Raw genomic sequence first — 21,913 nt, 5'->3', positions numbered from 1 at the left:
CAACACAATCATGAGAAACCTCATCTCACTGCCCCCTGCTGGTGACCCCTAATTGCACATTCCATCCATCCATCCATTCTCTACCGCTTATCCGGGGTCGGGTCGCGGGGGCAGCAGCCTAAGGAGAGAAGCCCAGACTTCCCTCTCCCCAGCTACCTCCTCTAGCTCATCCGGAGGGATCCCCAGGCGTTCCCAGGCCAGTCGAGAGACATAGTCTCTCCAACGTGTCCTGGGTCTCCCCGGGGGTCTCCTACCGGAGGGACATGCCCTGAACACCTCACCAGGGAGGCGTCCAGGGGCATCCTGACTAGATGCCCAAGCCACCCCATCTGGCTCCTCTCAACGCGGAGGAGCAGCGACTCTAGTCCGAGCTCCTCCCGGATGGCAGAGCTTCTCACCCTATCTCTAAGGGAGAGCCCAGCCACCCTACGGAGGAAGCTCATTTCAGCCGCTTGTACCCGTGATCTTGTTCTTTCGGTCATTACCCAAAGCTCATGACTATAGGTGAGGGTAGGAACGAAGATCGACCGGTAAATCGAGAGCTTCGCCTTTCGGCTCAGCTCTCTCTTCACCACAACGGACCGGTGCAGAGTCCGCATTACTGTGGACGCCGCACCGATCCGCCTGTCGATCTCCCGCTCCATTCTTCCCCCACTCGTGAACAAGACCCCGAGGTACTTAAACTCCTCCACTTGGGGCAGGATCTCCTCCTTTACCCGGAGAAGGCACTCCACCTTTTTCCGGTCGAGAACCATGGCCTCGGATTTGGAGGTGCTGATTCTCATCCCAGCCGCTTCACATGCGGCGGCGAACCGATCCAGTGATAGTTGGAGGTCAAGGGGCCGAAGAAGCCGACAGGACCACATCATCCGCAAAAAGCAGAGACGCGATCCTGAGGTCACCAAACCGGATCCCCTCAACACCATGACTGCACCTAGAAATTCTGTCCATAAAAATTATGAACAGAATCGGTGACAAAGGGCAGCCCTGGCGGAGGCCAACCCGAACCGGAAACGAGTTCGACTTACTGCCAGCAATTCGGACCAAACTCTGGCACCGATCGTACAGGGAGCGGACAGCCCGTATCAGCGGGCCCGACACCCCATACTCTCGGAGGACCCCCCACAGGACCCCCCGAGGGACACGGTCGAATGCCTTCTCCAAGTCCACAAAACACATGTGGACTGGTTGGGCAAACTCCCATGCACCCTCGGAGACCCTGCTGAGGGTGTAGAGCTGGTCCACTGTTCCACGCCCAGGACGAAAACCACATTGCTCCTCCTGAATCCGAGGTTCGACTATCCGGCGGACCCTCCTCTCCAGTACCCCTGAATAGACCTTACCAGGGAGGCTGAGGAGTGTGATCCCCCTATAGTTGGAACACACCCTCCGGTCCCCCTTCTTAAAAAGAGGGACTACCACCCCGGTCTGCCAATCCAGCGGCACTGCCCCCGATGTCCACGCGATGTTGCAGAGTCGAGTCAACCACGACAGCCCTACAACATCCAGAGCCTTAAGGGACTCTGGGCGGATCTCATCCACCCCCGGGGCCTTGCCACCGAGGAGTTTTTTAACTACCTCGGCAACTTCAGCCCCGGAGATACGAGAGCCCATCTCCAGGTCCCCAGGCCCTACTTCCTCACTGGAAGGCGTGTTGGTGGGATTGAGGAGGTCCTCGAAGTATTCCTTCCACCGATCCACAACATCCCGAGTTGAGGTCAGCAGCACACCATCACCACTATACACAGTGTTGACAGTGCACTGCTTCCCCCTTCTCAGACGCCGGATGGTGGTCCAGAACCTTTTCGAGGCCGTCCGAAAGTCGTTCTCCATGGCCTCACCGAACTCTTCCCATGTCCGAGTCTTTGCCTCGGCAAACGCCGTAGCGGCACTCCGCTTGGCACGCCGGTACCCATCTGCTGCCTCAGGAGTCCCACAGGCCAGTAAGGCCCGATACGACTCCTTCTTCAGCTTGACGGCATCCCTCACCGCTGGTGTCCACCAGCGGGTTCGGGATTGCCGCCACGACAGGCACCAACCACCTTGCGGCCACAGCACCGGTCAGCTGCCTCAACAATGGAGGCACGGAACACGGTCCACTCGGACTCAATGTCCCCCGCCTCCCCCGGGACATGGTCAAAGCTCTCCCGGAGGCGTGAGTTGAAGCTCCTTCTGACAGGGGACTCTGCCAGGCGTTCCCAGCAGACCCTCACAACACGTTTGGGCCTGCCAGGTCTGTCCGGCATCCTACCCCACCATCGGAGCCAACTCACCACCAGGTGGTGATCAGTTGACAGCTCCGCCCCTCTCTTCACCCGAGTGTCCAGAACACGCAAATCCGATGACACAACCACAAAGTCGATCATCGATCTGCGGCCTAAGGCGTCCCGGTGCCAAGTGCACATGTGGACGCCTTTATGTCTGAACAAGGTGTTCGTTATGGACAATCTGAGACGAGCACAGAAGTCCAATAACAAAACACCACTCGGGTTCAGATCAGGGGGGCCGTTCTTCCCAATCACACCTCTCCAGGTCACACTGTCATTGCCAACGTGAGCATTGAAGTCACCCAGGAGGACGAGGGAGCCCCCAGAAGGGGCACTCTCCAGCACTCCCTCTAAGGACTCCAAAAAGGGTGGATACGCTGAACTGCTGTTTGGACCATAGGCACAAACAACAGTCAGGATCCGTCCCCCCACCCGAAGGCGAAGGGAGGCTACCCTCTCATCCACCGGGGTAAACTCCAATACACAGGCACTGAGCTGGGGAGCAACCAGAATTGCCACCCCTGCTCGTCGCCTCTCACCATCGGCAACTCCAGAGTGGTAGAGAGTCCAACCCCTCTCAAGAAGACTGGTTCCAGAGCCCTTGCCGTGCGTCGAGGTGAGGCCAACTATATCTAGTCGGAACTTCTCAACCTCGCGCACCAACTCAGGCTCCTTTCCCACCAGAGAGGTGACATTCCATGTCCCTAGAGCCAGTTTGTGCAGCTGGGAATCAGACCGCCAAGGTCCCTGCCTCCGGCTGCTACCCAAAACACAATGCACCCGACCCCCTTGGCCCCTCCTGCAGGTGGTGAGCCCACGGGAAGGGGGTCCCATGTTGCCTCTTCGGGCTGCGCCCGGCCGGACTCCATGGGCAGAGGTCCGGCCACCAGGCGCTCGCCAACGTGCCCCACCCCAAGGCCTGGCTCCAGGAGGGGGCCCCGGTGACCCGCATCCGGGCAAGGGAAACTTGGCACCAATGTTGTTCAGCATCATTAGGGGGTCCTGGGCTACGCTTTGTAATTGCACATTATGCAGTAATCATGTTGTCCTGCTGTTTAATATTTATAAAGTCCCACAAGTTTTATAAAATGAATCAAAATTCAATAGTAACAAAGGAAGCAAGATTGAAATGACAGAAATAAATGATCTACATTTTATATTTTTAGTTTATATAAGCTTTCAGAGAACAAATTGGAGGGGAGCCAAAATCAGTCTTTGGTCTGGTCAAGCGTCTGACACAGCATGGTATTTTTCCATGACTGTCCGGAACCTTGAGAAGCCACTGTTGCTTACGAGGTGTTCCCATTTGAAAAAAAAAATGATTTCACTGACAGCTCCCTCGTCCCACAGAATATCGAGGAACATCCGCACGAGATCTGCAACAGAACAAAGCCAATTTTAGCAGTTGTGAGTTCTCTAAATTTTCTGCATGTTTACTGTTCTGTGGCTGTTGGCGCCCCCTACAGGTAAAGAAATGAAAGAAAAACACTTTGTGGATGCTCCATGGTGGCTTCCCCAGTTTCATTAGTTTACATGATGTATTTAGAGATTCAACCTTTTTCCCCCTATTTCGACCAGGTTTTTATCACTCTGCTCAATTTTGTGCATATAATAGAAAACACTTGCAAAATTTCTTGTTCATACCTTGACATCGCTGAGTGGAAGACACTTCTGTAGTTCATCTGAAGATGGTGTCAGAAGTGCTGGACATGGGGCTTTCTCCTGATATGAAAGACTCATATTTCCATCATGCTACACAGCAGTTGTAATTGTAGAGCTAACTCTAGTTATTTACCTCGGCTGCATTTTTCTGATGGTCTCCTCCAGCTGCTTTCAGGAGAGGGTTTCCTTAAGTTGCTCTCAGGAGCTTCTCTCCTCCCGCTCCTCTCAGGAGTTTCTCTCCTCCCGCTCCTCTCAGGAGTTTCTCTCCTCCCGCTCCTCTCAGGAGCTTCTCTCATCCAGCTCCTCTCAGGAGCTTCTCTCATCCCGCTCCTCTCAGGAGCTTCTCTCCTCCTGCTCCTCTCAGGAGCTTCTCTCATCCTGCTCCTCTCAGGAGCTTCTCTCATCCTGCCCCTCTCAGGAGCTTCTCTCATCCCGCTCCTCTCAGGAGTTTCTCTCCTCCCGCTCCTCTCAGGAGCTTCTCTCATCCAGCTCCTCTCAGGAGTTTCTCTCCTCCCGCTCCTCTCGGGAGCTTCTCTCATCCCGCTCCTCTCGGGAGCTTCTCTCATCCCGCTCCTCTCAGGAGCTTCTCTCATCCCGCTCCTCTCAGGAGTTTCTCTCCTCCTGCTCCTCTCAGGAGTTTCTCTCATCCCGCTCCTCTCAGGAGCTTCTCTCATCCAGCTCCTCTCAGGAGCTTCTCTCATCCAGCTCCTCTCAGGAGCTGCTCTCATCCAGCTCCTCTCAGGAGTTTCTCTCGTCACGCTCCTCTCAGGAGCTTCTCTCATCCAGCTCCTCTCAGGAGTTTCTCTCCTTCCACTGCTCTCAGGAGCATCTCTTCTTCCACTGCTCTCAGGAGCTTCTTTCTTCCAGTTCCTCTCAGGAGCTTCTCTCATCCAGCTCCTCTCAGGAGTTTCTCTCCTTCCACTGCTCTCAGGAGCTTCTCTCCTTTCACTGCTTTCAGGAGCATCTCTTCTTCCACTGCTCTCAGGAGCTTCTCTCATCCAGCTCCTCTCAGGAGCTTCTCTCCTTTCACTGCTTTCAGGAGCATCTCTCCTTCCACTGCACTCAGGAGCTTCTTTCTTCCATTTCCTCTCAGGAGCACCTGTCCTTCCACTGCTCTCAGGAGCTTCTTTCTTCCAGTTCCTCTCAGGAGCTTCTCTCCTCCAGCTCCTCTCAGGAGCTTCTCTCATCCCGCTCCTCTCAGGAGCTTCTCTCATCCAGCTCCTCTCAGGAGCTTCTCTCATCCCGCTCCTCTCAGGGGCTTCTCTCCTCCCGCTCCTCTCAGGACCTTCTCTCATCCAGCTCCTCTCAGGAGCTTCTCTCATCCAGCTCCTCTCAGGAGCTTCTCTCCTTCCACTGCTCTCAGGAGCTTCTTTCTTCCATTTCCTCTCAGGAGCACCTGTCCTTCCACTGATCTCAGGAGCTTCTTTCTTCCAGTTCCTCTCAGGAGCTTCTCTCATCCAGCTCCTCTCAGGAGCTTCTCTCATCAGGCTCCTCTCAGCAGCTTTTCTCCTCCAGCAATTCTCAGGAGCTTCTCTCCTCACGCTCCTCTCAGGAGCTTCTCTCCTCCAGCAATTCTCAGGAGCTTCTCTCCTCCCGCTCCTCTCAGGAGCTTCTCTCCTCATGCTCCTCTCAGGAGCTTCTCTCATCCCGCTCCTCTCAGGAGCTTCTCTTCTCCCACTCCTCTCAGGAGCTTCTCTCCTCCAGCAATTCTCAGGAGCTTCTCTCATCCCGCTCCTCTCAGGACCTCCTCTCATCCAGCTCCTCTCAGGAGCTTCTCTCATCCAGCTCCTCTCAGGAGCTTCTCTTCTCCCACTCCTCTCAGGAGCATCTCTACTTCCACTCCCCACAGGAGCTTCTCTCTTCCCGCTTCTCTCAGGAGCATCTCTACTTCCACTCCCCACAGGAGCTTCTTTCTTCCAGTTCCTCTCAGGAGCACCTGTCCTCCCACTGCTCTCTTGAGCATCTCTCCTTCCACTGCTCTCAGGAGCTTCTTTCTTCCAGTTCCTCTCAGGAGCACCTGTCCTCCCACTGCTCTCCGGAGCTTCTCTCCTTTCACTGCTTTCAGGAGCATCTCTCCTTCCACTGCTTTCAGGAGCTTCTCTTCTCCCGCTCCTCTCAGGAGCATCTCTACTTCCACTCCCCACAGGAGCTTCTCTCCTCCCGCTTCTCTTAGGAGTTTCTCTTCTCCCACTCCTTTCAGGAGCATCTCTACTTCCACTCCCCACAGGAGCTTCTCTCTTCCCGCTTCTCTCAGGAGCTTCTCTTCTCCCACTCCTCTCAGGACCATCCTTCCTTAAGGTGCTATCCGGAGTGTCTCTCCTCCACCTGTCCTCAGGTGCCAGCCTGTGACCATCTCGTCTACCTTTTCTCTGATCGTGAATCAGCTCTTTCACAGTGGTAGTATACAGCGCTGCCCTTTTTTGGACTGCATAGAATGTTCTCGGACCATCTTCTGGTCTTCGAGGTATCCAGTTGTTCTGGAGATTGTAAAAGGAAATAAGGGAAATAGCCGTTCAATTCAACAAAATGTTTTCATATTCAGAAGGTGAAAACCCAAACCTGGCCAGTATTTTTAGCATGAGATGCACTTCCCCCCTTAACCCCACTAAAGTCCTCTATTTTAGATGTATTATATTAAACAATATTCACCATCTTGAGTTGCACCAAATCCTGAAGCAGGAAGTTGACCCTAGAAGAGACCTGGCCCTCTTTCATCATTTCAATGATATAGTTAAAGTACCGATCCATCTGTGGCTAAAAGGGGACATGCGGATAGAGAACTGGTAAGTCTTTTTAGCAACTCACTGCTTCAAACAATCTTTCCAAAAGTTTCAAAAGTATAAGAATCAAGAATAAATACAGTTGTTGACCTCTGTACTGACCTTGGCCTCCTCTGTGTCCAGTCGTTTTCCACAGGTGGACAGCAGCTTGCAGAGGCATTCAACTGAGTCCTCGTGACAATTATTGAGGAGTTTCTCAAGGCATTCGTGCATGATGGGTTCATTCAGTATTTCTAGTTTGAAGAGTTCTCCAATAAATCTTTTAAGACCGAGCGAACGGCGGCGAGCCTTGGTTTCCATGGCTCGATGCTCGTCGTCCTGCAAGGACAGATCACGTCTGAATTCATAAACTTCCGCGGAGGTCAGGACAGCCAACATAGTTGTAAAACATTCCAGAAATGGAAAATTTGTAGTATTTGTCAGCAGCAAACTTTCATTTTTAGTGTCAGCGACAGTCACACTTACATTTTGGGGAGCGCCAAGCTTCTTTTGTCCATTAATTAGAGCTTCATCATCATTTCTGTCTTTTAGCAACTCCTGCTGGCAACGTTGAAGCAGAAGATTTGCGAAATTCTGTGATGTGTCACCACTTTCAGGGCCCATGTTTCTCTGAGGAGCACGGGAAAAACATTTCTTTTCACATCAAATCAAGACCTGTGTTGTATCATAACCCCCCCCCCCCCCTCCTGCTCCAAGGTAGCTTGGAGTGTCACCAGTCCCCCCCGCACCTCTGTTAAAGAATAGAGATATATAGTTGTGTCTGGTAACTGTTTTGAGCGCATCCATGATGGATGCGATGAACTTACCCCCATCAACTCTCTGCACATATTGGCGTAGGTGGCACAGGAGGCTGGCTCTGACATCGCCTGTTCCACGATCAGATCAATGGCACCATTGAGCTTCTCTTTGGTGTTTATGTTCAGGTGTTTCACCTGTTCCATCAAGCTACGAGACCTCTCAGGAGTGATCTTGGTTAAGACGCTTTGAGGGTTCCCAAGCATCTCCTTGGTCAATTCCGCAAAGATTGCGCGTCCATGATCGCTGGTACATTCGCTCCATTGTAGTTGATGGAGCATTTTATCGTTTTTTTCAATATTTTCTAGAAACTGAAACCAGACACAGGAATGGATATGTGTTTACAGTGAAATGACAAAATTAGTCTATTGCTATGGATGGATTTTAATGACATTTTGACGGCCCAAGGAACAGCTGATTAGATTTTGGTGAATTCTGGAGGGACTTGGACCTTCAATTATCCAAAGATCATAGGCCAACATGAAAGCAAAGGTGCTTTTGATAATAAAACCACCGACTACAGTGAATGTACTATACTGACGGGGTAAGTTACAGTATGAGGAAATGGCCGACTTGGCAGAGGTGTGCACTCTTTGAGTGCTAGTTTTTTAAATTATTACCAGCAGTATTGGTAGAATTAGGACCCAAGCACTGTCCTCGCTGTGAGGGCTGTTGTTTGCTAGTGTTTATTCTGCTTAGTTGGGTAAAAATGGTTTTGCCGGGGCCTAATCGTGCTCGAAAATCTGAAATTTTGCAGACCTCAGATCTGGCATTTTTAAAAATGTTTTGGTAAAGGAAATGGGCATGCAGAAATGGCTTCCAGAAATGTCCTCACTTTGCTAGTAGAATGCAATTTTTGGTGCTCAAAAAGTGTCAACCCACACACACACACACACACAAACACACTGGATAAACATAGGCCAAGCGCCATCTTCATACAGGTGGCGCCATTTTTGCCCCACCTGCTTGATGGTTCTCGGAGAAGCCCCGAGGTAAAGTTTCACCTACACGCATGACATTTGGTGGGGTTGTGGGGCCAAAATTAAAATGTGAAACTCTAAAACCCCCCACAAAGTTTCAGAGGACCTGATTGCGTTGGCGCTGGAGAATTTAAACAGGAAGGACATGCGTTGTCAAATTGAGGTCATACGTCACATATGCAAATTGACAAATATACAAAATATACCTTTGCTGGTACAGCGCCGCCTGCTGGTTATGTGAGCATTAAACTTAGCAAAATAATGCAAAAAGTAATGAAGGGCTTTTAATGAAATTTCCAGGATAAGGGTAATGGGTAAGATAAAGTTATTTGTTATGTTCTGGGGAGTGAATGTGCAATCTCTAGCTATATATGTACTTTTTTCTCACTTAAGGGTAACGGAAAATTAACAATGTCCTAAAAGAAGCAAATGTCATTCACAATTTTGCTTTTGCGCAAAAGTAATGTGGCACTTTCTAGAGACTGAGAACTGCTCACGGTTTGTCTTGGTCTGTTGGTCCCGTTTTCTTTCATCATTGTGGCTGTCTGGAATGTGCTGGAAGTCTAATCCAAGTTTCTCTACAAGTGAAGTGAGTTTGGTTGAATCTATAAGGAACTATATCTATCAGATGTATCAGATGTATTAAATATGTTGAATTATTTAGCCTTGGTATAAAGCATTGGTCCTTTGATGTGAGTGCCTATGATCTCTGCTCTTCATCTGTTCACATTTTAATATTGCGACATTTAAGACTATTGTTTCGGCCATGTTGGGAGTTGAGCCTCCTGTCTGTACATGTCTGCCTGTGTGAATGTGTAAGCAACTATGTTTTTATGTATATTTGTATGCATATAGGTGGGGTTGAGAAGGCTTGGGTTTATTTTCTTTGTTTCTACCTGCTGTGAGTCACTTTGTGACTAAACTATGAAAATGGCCATTAAAATATTTTTTCAAATCAATCACGATGAGCTTGTGTGGTGTGAATGAGCAGTTATGATTTCTGTAAGAAAATATCTTGCAATGGAATGAGCCTGAAAGAACTGAAATGTGACCATAAGCATACATAATTCTCATTAATCTATCTACGTGAAGACTTTCAAACAAAACACATTCTCCAGCCCCTCCCTCCCGCCTTTACCATCCTGACTAAAGCCCTAAACCTTAAACATTCAGTTCAACTTCAGCCATGTCTGAACCCTCATGTCTCAACAGCCCTCTGAAGTTGCAAAGACGAGCCAAAAGGTCCTCACTTCCAGAAATGTCCTCACTTTGCCTGCAGAATACAATTTCTGGCACTCAAAAAGTAGCAAGAACACACACACACACACACACACACACACACACACACACACACACACACACACACACACTCATACACACTTGATTTACGGAGGGATCCCCAGGCGTTCCCAGGCCAGTCGAGAGACATAGTCTCTCCAACGTGTCCTGGGTCTCCCCGGGGGTCTCCTACCGGAGGGACATGCCCTGAACACCTCACCAGGGAGGCGTCCAGGGGGCATCCTGACTAGATGCCCAAGCCACCCCATCTGGCTCCTCTCAACGCGGAGGAGCAGCGACTCTAGTCCGAGCTCCTCCCGGATGGCAGAGCTTCTCACCCTATCTCTAAGGGAGAGCCCAGCCACCCTACGGAGGAAGCTCATTTCAGCCGCTTGTACCCGTGATCTTGTTCTTTCGGTCATTACCCAAAGCTCATGACTATAGGTGAGGGTAGGAACGAAGATCGACCGGTAAATCGAGAGCTTCGCCTTTCGGCTCAGCTCTCTCTTCACCACAACGGACCGGTGCAGAGTCCGCATTACTGTGGACGCCGCACCGATCCGCCTGTCGATCTCCCGCTCCATTCTTCCCCCACTCGTGAACAAGACCCCGAGGTACTTAAACTCCTCCACTTGGGGCAGGATCTCCTCCTTTACCCGGAGAAGGCACTCCACCTTTTTCCGGTCGAGAACCATGGCCTCGGATTTGGAGGTGCTGATTCTCATCCCAGCCGCTTCACATGCGGCGGCGAACCGATCCAGTGATAGTTGGAGGTCACGGGCCGATGAAGCCAACAGGACCACATCATCCGCAAAAAGCAGAGACGCGATCCTGAGGTCACCAAACCGGATCCCCTCAACACCATGACTGCACCTAGAAATTCTGTCCATAAAAATTATGAACAGAATCGGTGACAAAGGGCAGCCCTGGCGGAGGCCAACCCGAACCGGAAACGAGTTCGACTTACTGCCAGCAATTCGGACCAAACTCTGGCACCGATCGTACAGGGAGCGGACAGCCCGTATCAGCGGGCCCGACACCCCATACTCTCGGAGGACCCCCCACAGGACCCCCCGAGGGACACGGTCGAATGCCTTCTCCAAGTCCACAAAACACATGTGGACTGGTTGGGCAAACTCCCATGCACCCTCGGAGACCCTGCTGAGGGTGTAGAGCTGGTCCACTGTTCCACGCCCAGGACGAAAACCACATTGCTCCTCCTGAATCCGAGGTTCGACTATCCGGCGGACCCTCCTCTCCAGTACCCCTGAATAGACCTTACCAGGGAGGCTGAGGAGTGTGATCCCCCTATAGTTGGAACACACCCTCCGGTCCCCCTTCTTAAAAAGAGGGACTACCACCCCGGTCTGCCAATCCAGCGGCACTGCCCCCGATGTCCACGCGATGTTGCAGAGTCGAGTCAACCACGACAGCCCTACAACATCCAGAGCCTTAAGGGACTCTGGGCGGATCTCATCCACCCCCGGGGCCTTGCCACCGAGGAGTTTTTTAACTACCTCGGCAACTTCAGCCCCGGAGATACGAGAGCCCATCTCCAGGTCCCCAGGCCCTACTTCCTCACTGGAAGGCGTGTTGGTGGGATTGAGGAGGTCCTCGAAGTATTCCTTCCACCGATCCACAACATCCCGAGTTGAGGTCAGCAGCACACCATCACCACTATACACAGTGTTGACAGTGCACTGCTTCCCCCTTCTCAGACGCCGGATGGTGGTCCAGAACCTTTTCGAGGCCGTCCGAAAGTCGTTCTCCATGGGCTCACCGAACTCTTCCCATGTCCGAGTCTTTGCCTCGGCAACCGCCGTAGCTGCACTCCGCTTGGCACGCCGGTACCCATCTGCTGCCTCAGGAGTCCCACAGGCCAGTAAGGCCCGATACGACTCCTTCTTCAGCTTGACGGCATCCCTCACCGCTGGTGTCCACCAGCGGGTTCGGGATTGCCGCCACGACAGGCACCAACCACCTTGCGGCCACAGCACCGGTCAGCTGCCTCAACAATGGAGGCACGGAACACGGTCCACTCGGACTCAATGTCCCCCGCCTCCCCCGGGACATGGTCAAAGCTCTCCCGGAGGCGTGAGTTGAAGCTCCTTCTGACAGGGGACTCTGCCAGGCGTTCCCAGCAGACCCTCACAACACGTTTGGGCCTGCCAGGTCTGTCCGGCATCCTACCCCACCATCGGAGCCAACTCACCACCAGGTGGTGATCAGTTGACAGCTCCGCCCCTCTCTTCACCCGAGTGTCCAGAACACGCAAATCCGATGACACAACCACAAAGTCGATCATCGATCTGCGGCCTAAGGCGTCCCGGTGCCAAGTGCACATGTGGACGCCTTTATGTCTGAACAAGGTGTTCGTTATGGACAATCTGAGACGAGCACAGAAGTCCAATAACAAAACACCACTCGGGTTCAGATCAGGGGGGCCGTTCTTCCCAATCACACCTCTCCAGGTCACACTGTCATTGCCAACGTGAGCATTGAAGTCACCCAGGAGGACGAGGGAGCCCCCAGAAGGGGCACTCTCCAGCACTCCCTCTAAGGACTCCAAAAAGGGTGGATACGCTGAACTGCTGTTTGGACCATAGGCACAAACAACAGTCAGGATCCGTCCCCCCACCCGAAGGCGAAGGGAGGCTACCCTCTCATCCACCGGGGTAAACTCCAATACACAGGCACTGAGCTGGGGAGCAACCAGAATTGCCACCCCTGCTCGTCGCCTCTCACCATCGGCAACTCCAGAGTGGTAGAGAGTCCAACCCCTCTCAAGAAGACTGGTTCCAGAGCCCTTGCCGTGCGTCGAGGTGAGGCCAACTATATCTAGTCGGAACTTCTCAACCTCGCGCACCCACTCAGGCTCCTTTCCCACCAGAGAGGTGACATTCCATGTCCCTAGAGCCAGTTTGTGCAGCTGGGAATCAGACCGCCAAGGTCCCTGCCTCCGGCTGCTACCCAAAACACAATGCACCCGACCCCCTTGGCCCCTCCTGCAGGTGGTGAGCCCACGGGAAGGGGGTCCCATGTTGCCTCTTCGGGCTGCGCCCGGCCGGACTCCATGGGCAGAGGTCCGGCCACCAGGCGCTTGCCAACGTGCCCCACCCCCAGGCCTGGCTCCAGGAGGGGGCCCCGGTGACCCGCATCCGGGCAAGGGAAACTTGGCACCAATGTTGTTCAGCATCATTAGGGGGTCCTGGGCTACGCTTTGTAATTGCACATTATGCAGTAATCATGTTGTCCTGCTGTTTAATATTTATAAAGTCCCACAAGTTTTATAAAATGAATCAAAATTCAATAGTAACAAAGGAAGCAAGATTGAAATGACAGAAATAAATGATCTACATTTTATATTTTTAGTTTATATAAGCTTTCAGAGAACAAATTGGAGGGGAGCCAAAATCAGTCTTTGGTCTGGTCAAGCGTCTGACACAGCATGGTATTTTTCCATGACTGTCCGGAACCTTGAGAAGCCACTGTTGCTTACGAGGTGTTCCCATTTGAAAAAAAAAAATGATTTCACTGACAGCTCCCTCGTCCCACAGAATATCGAGGAACATCCGCACGAGATCTGCAACAGAACAAAGCCAATTTTAGCAGTTGTGAGTTCTCTAAATTTTCTGCATGTTTACTGTTCTGTGGCTGTTGGCGCCCCCTACAGGTAAAGAAATGAAAGAAAAACACTTTGTGGATGCTCCATGGTGGCTTCCCCAGTTTCATTAGTTTACATGATGTATTTAGAGATTCAACCTTTTTCCCCCTATTTCGACCAGGTTTTTATCACTCTGCTCAATTTTGTGCATATAATAGAAAACACTTGCAAAATTTCTTGTTCATACCTTGACATCGCTGAGTGGAAGACACTTCTGTAGTTCATCTGAAGATGGTGTCAGAAGTGCTGGACATGGGGCTTTCTCCTGATATGAAAGACTCATATTTCCATCATGCTACACAGCAGTTGTAATTGTAGAGCTAACTCTAGTTATTTACCTCGGCTGCATTTTTCTGATGGTCTCCTCCAGCTGCTTTCAGGAGAGGGTTTCCTTAAGTTGCTCTCAGGAGCTTCTCTCCTCCCGCTCCTCTCAGGAGTTTCTCTCCTCCCGCTCCTCTCAGGAGTTTCTCTCCTCCCGCTCCTCTCAGGAGCTTCTCTCATCCAGCTTCTCTCAGGAGCTGCTCTCATCCAGCTCCTCTCAGGAGCTGCTCTCATCCAGCTCCTCTCAGGAGTTTCTCTCCTTCCACTGCTCTCAGGAGCTTCTCTCCTTTCACTGCTTTCAGGAGCATCTCTTCTTCCACTGCTCTCAGGAGCTTCTTTCTTCCAGTTCCTCTCAGGAGCTTCTCTCATCCAGCTCCTCTCAGGAGCTTCTCTCATCCAGCTCCTCTCAGGAGTTTCTCTCCTTCCACTGCTCTCAGGAGCTTCTCTCCTTTCACTGCTTTCAGGAGCATCTCTTCTTCCACTGCTCTCAGGAGCTTCTCTCATCCAGCTCCTCTCAGGAGCTTCTCTCCTTTCACTGCTTTCAGGAGCATCTCTCCTTCCACTGCACTCAGGAGCTTCTTTCTTCCATTTCCTCTCAGGAGCACCTGTCCTTCCACTGCTCTCAGGAGCTTCTTTCTTCCAGTTCCTCTCAGGAGCTTCTCTCCTCCAGCTCCTCTCAGGAGCTTCTCTCATCCCGCTCCTCTCAGGAGCTTCTCTCATCCAGCTCCTCTCAGGAGCTTCTCTCATCCCGCTCCTCTCAGGGGCTTCTCTCCTCCCGCTCCTCTCAGGAGCTTCTCTCATCCCGCTCCTCTCAGGAGCTTCTCTCATCCAGCTCCTCTCAGGAGCTTCTCTCCTTCCACTGCTCTCAGGAGCTTCTTTCTTCCATTTCCTCTCAGGAGCACCTGTCCTTCCACTGATCTCAGGAGCTTCTTTCTTCCAGTTCCTCTCAGGAGCTTCTCTCATCCAGCTCCTCTCAGGAGCTTCTCTCATCAGGCTCCTCTCAGGAGCTTTTCTCCTCCAGCAATTCTCAGGAGCTTCTCTCCTCACGCTCCTCTCAGGAGCTTCTCTCCTCCAGCAATTCTCAGGAGCTTCTCTCCTCCCGCTCCTCTCAGGAGCTTCTCTCCTCATGCTCCTCTCAGGAGCTTCTCTCATCCCGCTCCTCTCAGGAGCTTCTCTTCTCCCACTCCTCTCAGGAGCTTCTCTCCTCCAGCAATTCTCAGGAGCTTCTCTCATCCCGCTCCTCTCAGGACCTCCTCTCATCCAGCTCCTCTCAGGAGCTTCTCTCATCCAGCTCCTCTCAGGAGCTTCTCTCCTCCAGCAATTCTCAGGAGCTTCTCTCATCCCGCTCCTCTCAGGACCTCCTCTCATCCAGCTCCTCTCAGGAGCTTCTCTCATCCAGCTCCTCTCAGGAGCTTCTCTTCTCCCACTCCTCTCAGGAGCATCTCTACTTCCACTCCCCACAGGAGCTTCTCTCTTCCCGCTTCTCTCAGGAGCATCTCTACTTCCACTGCTCTCAGGAGCTTCTTTCTTCCAGTTCCTCTCAGGAGCACCTGTCCTCCCACTGCTCTCCGGAGCTTCTCTCCTTTCACTGCTTTCAGGAGCATCTCTCCTTCCACTGCTTTCAGGAGCTTCTCTTCTCCCGCTCCTCTCAGGAGCATCTCTACTTCCACTCCCCACAGGAGCTTCTCTCCTCCCGCTTCTCTTAGGAGCTTCTCTTCTCCCACTCCTCTCAGGAGCATCTCTACTTCCACTCCCCACAGGAGCTTCTCTCTTCCCGCTTCTCTCAGGAGCTTCTCTTCTCCCACTCCTCTCAGGACCATCCTTCCTTAAGGTGCTATCCGGAGTGTCTCTCCTCCACTTGTCCTCAGGTGCCAGCCTGTGACCATCTCGTCTACCTTTTCTCTGATCGTGAATCAGCTCTTTCACAGTGGTAGTATACAGCGCTGCCCTTTTTTGGACTGCATAGAATGTTCTCGGACCATCTTCTGGTCTTCGAGGTATCCAGTTGTTCTGGAGATTGTAAAAGGAAATAAGGGAAATAGCCGTTCAATTCAACAAAATGTTTTCATATTCAGAAGGTGAAAACCCAAACCTGGCCAGTATTTTTAGCATGAGATGCACTTCCCCCCTTAACCCCACTAAAGTCCTCTATTTTAGATGTATTATATTAAACAATATTCACCATCTTGAGTTGCACCAAATCCTGAAGCAGGAAGTTGACCCTAGAAGAGACCTGGCCCTCTTTCATCATTTCAATGATATAGTTAAAGTACCGATCCATCTGTGGCTAAAAGGGGACATGCGGATAGAGAACTGGTAAGTCTTTTTAGCAACTCACTGCTTCAAACAATCTTTCCAAAAGTTTCAAAAGTATAAGAATCAAGAATAAATACAGTTGTTGACCTCTGTACTGACCTTGGCCTCCTCTGTGTCCAGTCGTTTTCCACAGGTGGACAGCAGCTTGCAGAGGCATTCAACTGAGTCCTCGTGACAATTATTGAGGAGTTTCTCAAGGCATTCGTGCATGATGGGTTCATTCAGTATTTCTAGTTTGAAGAGTTCTCCAATAAATCTTTTAAGACCGAGCGAACGGCGGCGAGCCTTGGTTTCCATGGCTCGATGCTCGTCGTCCTGCAAGGACAGATCACGTCTGAATTCATAAACTTCCGCGGAGGTCGGGACAGCCAACATAGTTGTAAAACATTCCAGAAATGGAAAATTTGTAGTATTTGTCAGCAGCAAACTTTCATTTTTAGTGTCAGCGACAGTCACACTTACATTTTGGGGAGCGCCAAGCTTCTTTTGTCCATTAATTAGAGCTTCATCATCATTTCTGTCTTTCAGCAACTCCTGCTGGCAACGTTGAAGCAGAAGATTTGCGAAATTCTGTGATGTGTCACCACTTTCAGGGCCCATGTTTCTCTGAGGAGCACGGGAAAAACATTTCTTTTCACATCAAATCAAGACCTGTGTTGTATCATAACCCCCCCCCCCCTCCTGCTCCAAGGTAGCTTGGAGTGTCACCAGTCCCCCCGCACCTCTGTTAAAGAATAGAGATATATAGTTGTGTCTGGTAACTGTTTTGAGCGCATCCATGATGGATGCGATGAACTTACCCCCATCAACTCTCTGCACATATTGGCGTAGGTGGCACAGGAGGCTGGCTCTGACATCGCCTGTTCCACGATCAGATCAATGGCACCATTGAGCTTCTCTTTGGTGTTTATGTTCAGGTGTTTCACCTGTTCCATCAAGCTATGAGACCTCTCAGGAGTGATCTTGGTTAAGACGCTTTGAGGGTTCCCAAGCATCTCCTTGGTCAATTCCGCAAAGATTGCGCGTCCATGATCGCTGGTACATTCGCTCCATTGTAGTTGATGGAGCATTTTATCGTTTTTTTCAATATTTTCTAGAAACTGAAACCAGACACAGGAATGGATATGTGTTTACAGTGAAATGACAAAATTAGTCTATTGCTATGGATGGATTTTAATGACATTTTGACGGCCCAAGGAACAGCTGATTAGATTTTGGTGAATTCTGGAGGGACTTGGACCTTCAATTATCCAAAGATCATAGGCCAAGATGAAAGCAAAGGTGCTTTTGATAATAAAACCACCGACTACAGTGAATGTACTATACTGACGGGGTAAGTTACAGTATGAGGAAATGGCCGACTTGGCAGAGGTCTGCACTCTTTGAGTGCTAGTTTTTTAAATTATTACCAGCAGTATTGGTAGAATTAGGACCCAAGCACTGTCCTCGCTGTTGTTTGCTAGTGTTTATTCTGCTTAGTTGGGTAAAAATGGTTTTGCGGGGGCCTAATCGTGCTCGAAAATCTGAAATTTTGCAGACCTTAGATCTGGCATTTTTAAAAATGTTTTGGTAAAGGAAATGGGCATGCAGAAATGGCTTCCAGAAATGTCCTCACTTTGCTAGTAGAATGCAATTTTTGGTGCTCAAAAAGTGGCAACCCACACACACACACACAAACACACTGGATAAACATAGGCCAAGCGCCATCTTCATACAGGTGGCGCCATTTTTGCCCCACCTGCTTGATGGTTCTCGGAGAAGCCCCGAGGTAAAGTTTCACCTACACGCATGACATTTGGTGGGGTTGTGGGGCCAAAATTAAAATGTGAAACTCTAAAACCCCCCACAAAGTTTCAGAGGGCCTGATTGCGTTGGCGCTGGAGAATTTAAACAGGAAGGACATGCGTTGTCAAATTGAGGTCATACGTCACATATGCAAATGGACAAATATACAAAATATACCTTTGCTGGTACAGCGCCGCCTGCTGGTTATGTGAGCATTAAACTTAGCAAAATAATGCAAAAAGTAATGAAGGGATTTTAATGAAATTTCCAGGATAAGGGTAATGGGTAAGATAAAGTTATTAGTTATGTTCTGGGGAGTGAATGTGCAATCTCTAGCTATATATGTACTTTTTTCTCACTTAAGGGTAACGGAAAATTAACAATGTCCTAAAAGAAGCAAATGTCATTCACAATTTTGCTTTTGCGCAAAAGTAATGTGGCACTTTCTAGAGACTGAGAACTGCTCACGGTTTGTCTTGGTCTGTTGGTCCCGTTTTCTTTCATCATTGTGGCTGTCTGGAATGTGCTGGAAGTCTAATCCAAGTTTCTCTACAAGTGAAGTGAGTTTGGTTGAATCTATAAGGAACTATATCTATCAGATGTATCAGATGTATTAAATATGTTGAATTATTTAGCCTTGGTATAAAGCATTGGTCCTTTGATGTGAGTGCCTATGATCTCTGCTCTTCATCTGTTCACATTTTAATATTGCGACATTTAAGACTATTGTTTCGGCCATGTTGGGAGTTGAGCCTCCTGTCTGTACATGTCTGCCTGTGTGAATGTGTAAGCAACTATGTTTTTATGTATATTTGTATGCATATAGGTGGGGTTGAGAAGGCTTGGGTTTATTTTCTTTGTTTCTACCTGCTGTGAGTCACTTTGTGACTAAACTATGAAAATGGCCATTAAAATATTTTTTCAAATCAATCACGATGAGCTTGTGTGGTGTGAATGAGCAGTTATGATTTCTGTAAGAAAATATCTTGCAATGGAATGAGCCTGAAAGAACTGAAATGTGACCATAAGCATACATAATTCTCATTAATCTATCTACGTGAAGACTTTCAAACAAAACACATTCTCCAGCCCCTCCCTCCCGCCTTTACCATCCTGACTAAAGCCCTAAACCTTAAACATTCAGTTCAACTTCAGCCGTGTCTGAACCCTCATGTCTCAACAGCCCTCTGAAGTTGCAAAGATGAGCCAAAAGGTCCTCACTTCCAGAAATGTCCTCACTTTGCCTGCAGAATACAATTTCTGGCACTCAAAAAGTAGCAAGAACACACACACACACACACACACACACACACTCATACACACTTGATTTACTTCATAATTGTCAGTAGTAGACAAAAGATGAATTCATTTAGCATCCCCATTTTCCGTATGCTTAAGTATCAGTGATTGAATGCAAATAAAGGAGGCTGAAAAGATAATAGAAAGAACAAAGCATTTTTACCGATCTTTCCATCAGTTCTGAAATTAAGGAAAGGGTTTAGGACTACAAATCAGGTTAAAATCACCTCACAGACATCTGTCACTCCCCTAAAAATAACCGTGATCCTTGAAACTGAAACAAAAATGACCCCAAACACATTGGAAAACCAAAGCATTTGCTCAATAGGGGCAATTCTAAGCTCCGCCCACTAAGTAGTTTGATTATATTTTTAAGTTTTATTTACTGCTGTGGAGAAAAGTTGATTTTAATTTGATTTGGGTCTTTGATAGCTCACCTGATGGTTCAATAAAGATAGGCTTTGATGAAAATAGAACTAGAAATAGTTCATACTACTTGATGATCAGATCCCAGTCAACTATCAAGATCGAATGACCAGAAAAAGATTGTTTTTCTGAAGGTTTTCTCAAGCTTTAATGGAATTTTGCTCTGATATTGACCAACTTAGTCATCTTAAGCAATGGGACATGAGGAAGCTCCATAAAACATATTAAACGTCTTGTATTGATGTTTCAGTGTGACGTGTACGAAGAGAGTTCTGACCAACACAATCATGAGAAACCTCATCTCACTGCCCCCTGCTGGTGACCCCTAATTGCACATTCCATCCATCCATCCATTCTCTACCGCTTATCCGGGGTCGGGTCGCGGGGGCAGCAGCCTAAGGAGAGAAGCCCAGACTTCCCTCTCCCCAGCTACCTCCTCTAGCTCATCCGGAGGGATCCCCAGGCGTTCCCAGGCCAGTCGAGAGACATAGTCTCTCCAACGTGTCCTGGGTCTCCCCGGGGGTCTCCTACCGGAGGGACATGCCCTGAACACCTCACCAGGGAGGCGTCCAGGGGGCATCCTGACTAGATGCCCAAGCCACCCCATCTGGCTCCTCTCAACGCGGAGGAGCAGCGACTCTAGTCCGAGCTCCTCCCGGATGGCAGAGCTTCTCACCCTATCTCTAAGGGAGAGCCCAGCCACCCTACGGAGGAAGCTCATTTCAGCCGCTTGTACCCGTGATCTTGTTCTTTCGGTCATTACCCAAAGCTCATGACTATAGGTGAGGGTAGGAACGAAGATCGACCGGTAAATCGAGAGCTTCGCCTTTCAGCTCAGCTCTCTCTTCACCACAACGGACCGGTGCAGAGTCCGCATTACTGTGGACGCCGCACCGATCCGCCTGTCGATCTCCCGCTCCATTCTTCCCCCACTCGTGAACAAGACCCCGAGGTACTTAAACTCCTCCACTTGGGGCAGGATCTCCTCCTTTACCCGGAGAAGGCACTCCACCTTTTTCCGGTCGAGAACCATGGCCTCGGATTTGGAGGTGCTGATTCTCATCCCAGCCGCTTCACATGCGGCGGCGAACCGATCCAGTGATAGTTGGAGGTCAAGGGGCCGAAGAAGCCGACAGGACCACATCATCCGCAAAAAGCAGAGACGCGATCCTGAGGTCACCAAACCGGATCCCCTCAACACCATGACTGCACCTAGAAATTCTGTCCATAAAAATTATGAACAGAATCGGTGACAAAGGGCAGCCCTGGCGGAGGCCAACCCGAACCGGAAACGAGTTCGACTTACTGCCAGCAATTCGGACCAAACTCTGGCACCGATCGTACAGGGAGCGGACAGCCCGTATCAGCGGGCCCGACACCCCATACTCTCGGAGGACCCCCCACAGGACCCCCCGAGGGACACGGTCGAATGCCTTCTCCAAGTCCACAAAACACATGTGGACTGGTTGGGCAAACTCCCATGCACCCTCGGAGACCCTGCTGAGGGTGTAGAGCTGGTCCACTGTTCCACGCCCAGGACGAAAACCACATTGCTCCTCCTGAATCCGAGGTTCGACTATCCGGCGGACCCTCCTCTCCAGTACCCCTGAATAGACCTTACCAGGGAGGCTGAGGAGTGTGATCCCCCTATAGTTGGAACACACCCTCCGGTCCCCCTTCTTAAAAAGAGGGACTACCACCCCGGTCTGCCAATCCAGCGGCACTGCCCCCGATGTCCACGCGATGTTGCAGAGTCGAGTCAACCACGACAGCCCTACAACATCCAGAGCCTTAAGGGACTCTGGGCGGATCTCATCCACCCCCGGGGCCTTGCCACCGAGGAGTTTTTTAACTACCTCGGCAACTTCAGCCCCGGAGATACGAGAGCCCATCTCCAGGTCCCCAGGCCCTACTTCCTCACTGGAAGGCGTGTTGGTGGGATTGAGGAGGTCCTCGAAGTATTCCTTCCACCGATCCACAACATCCCGAGTTGAGGTCAGCAGCACACCATCACCACTATACACAGTGTTGACAGTGCACTGCTTCCCCCTTCTCAGACGCCGGATGGTGGTCCAGAACCTTTTCGAGGCCGTCCGAAAGTCGTTCTCCATGGCCTCACCGAACTCTTCCCATGTCCGAGTCTTTGCCTCGGCAACCGCCGTAGCTGCACTCCGCTTGGCACGCCGGTACCCATCTGCTGCCTCAGGAGTCCCACAGGCCAGTAAGGCCCGATACGACTCCTTCTTCAGCTTGACGGCATCCCTCACCGCTGGTGTCCACCAGCGGGTTCGGGATTGCCGCCACGACAGGCACCAACCACCTTGCGGCCACAGCACCGGT

General features: G+C 50.5%; 2 long non-coding RNA genes across 2 annotated transcripts; both read right to left on the bottom strand.

The window, feature by feature from the left end:
* Window positions 1-3,576: 3,576 nt before the first annotated feature.
* Window positions 3,577-4,248, bottom strand: LOC115251482 (uncharacterized). The gene is made up of 3 exons (XR_003890034.1): window positions 4,063-4,248; window positions 3,912-3,989; window positions 3,577-3,643 (listed from the first exon to the last, which is right to left on the bottom strand). It is a non-coding gene; the product is annotated as an uncharacterized lncRNA (long non-coding RNA).
* Window positions 4,249-13,010: 8,762 nt separating this feature from the next.
* LOC115251495 (uncharacterized) lies at window positions 13,011-13,930 on the bottom strand. The gene is made up of 3 exons (XR_003890055.1): window positions 13,765-13,930; window positions 13,614-13,691; window positions 13,011-13,345 (listed from the first exon to the last, which is right to left on the bottom strand). It is a non-coding gene; the product is annotated as an uncharacterized lncRNA (long non-coding RNA).
* Window positions 13,931-21,913: the final 7,983 nt, after the last annotated feature.

The sequence above is a fragment of the Takifugu rubripes genome, chromosome 11 (assembly GCF_901000725.2).
Source record: "Takifugu rubripes chromosome 11, fTakRub1.2, whole genome shotgun sequence".
NCBI classification, from domain to species: domain Eukaryota; kingdom Metazoa; phylum Chordata; class Actinopteri; order Tetraodontiformes; family Tetraodontidae; genus Takifugu; species Takifugu rubripes.
Note: the sequence above shows the minus strand (reverse complement) of the source record. Positions and strands in the feature narration are given on the sequence as shown.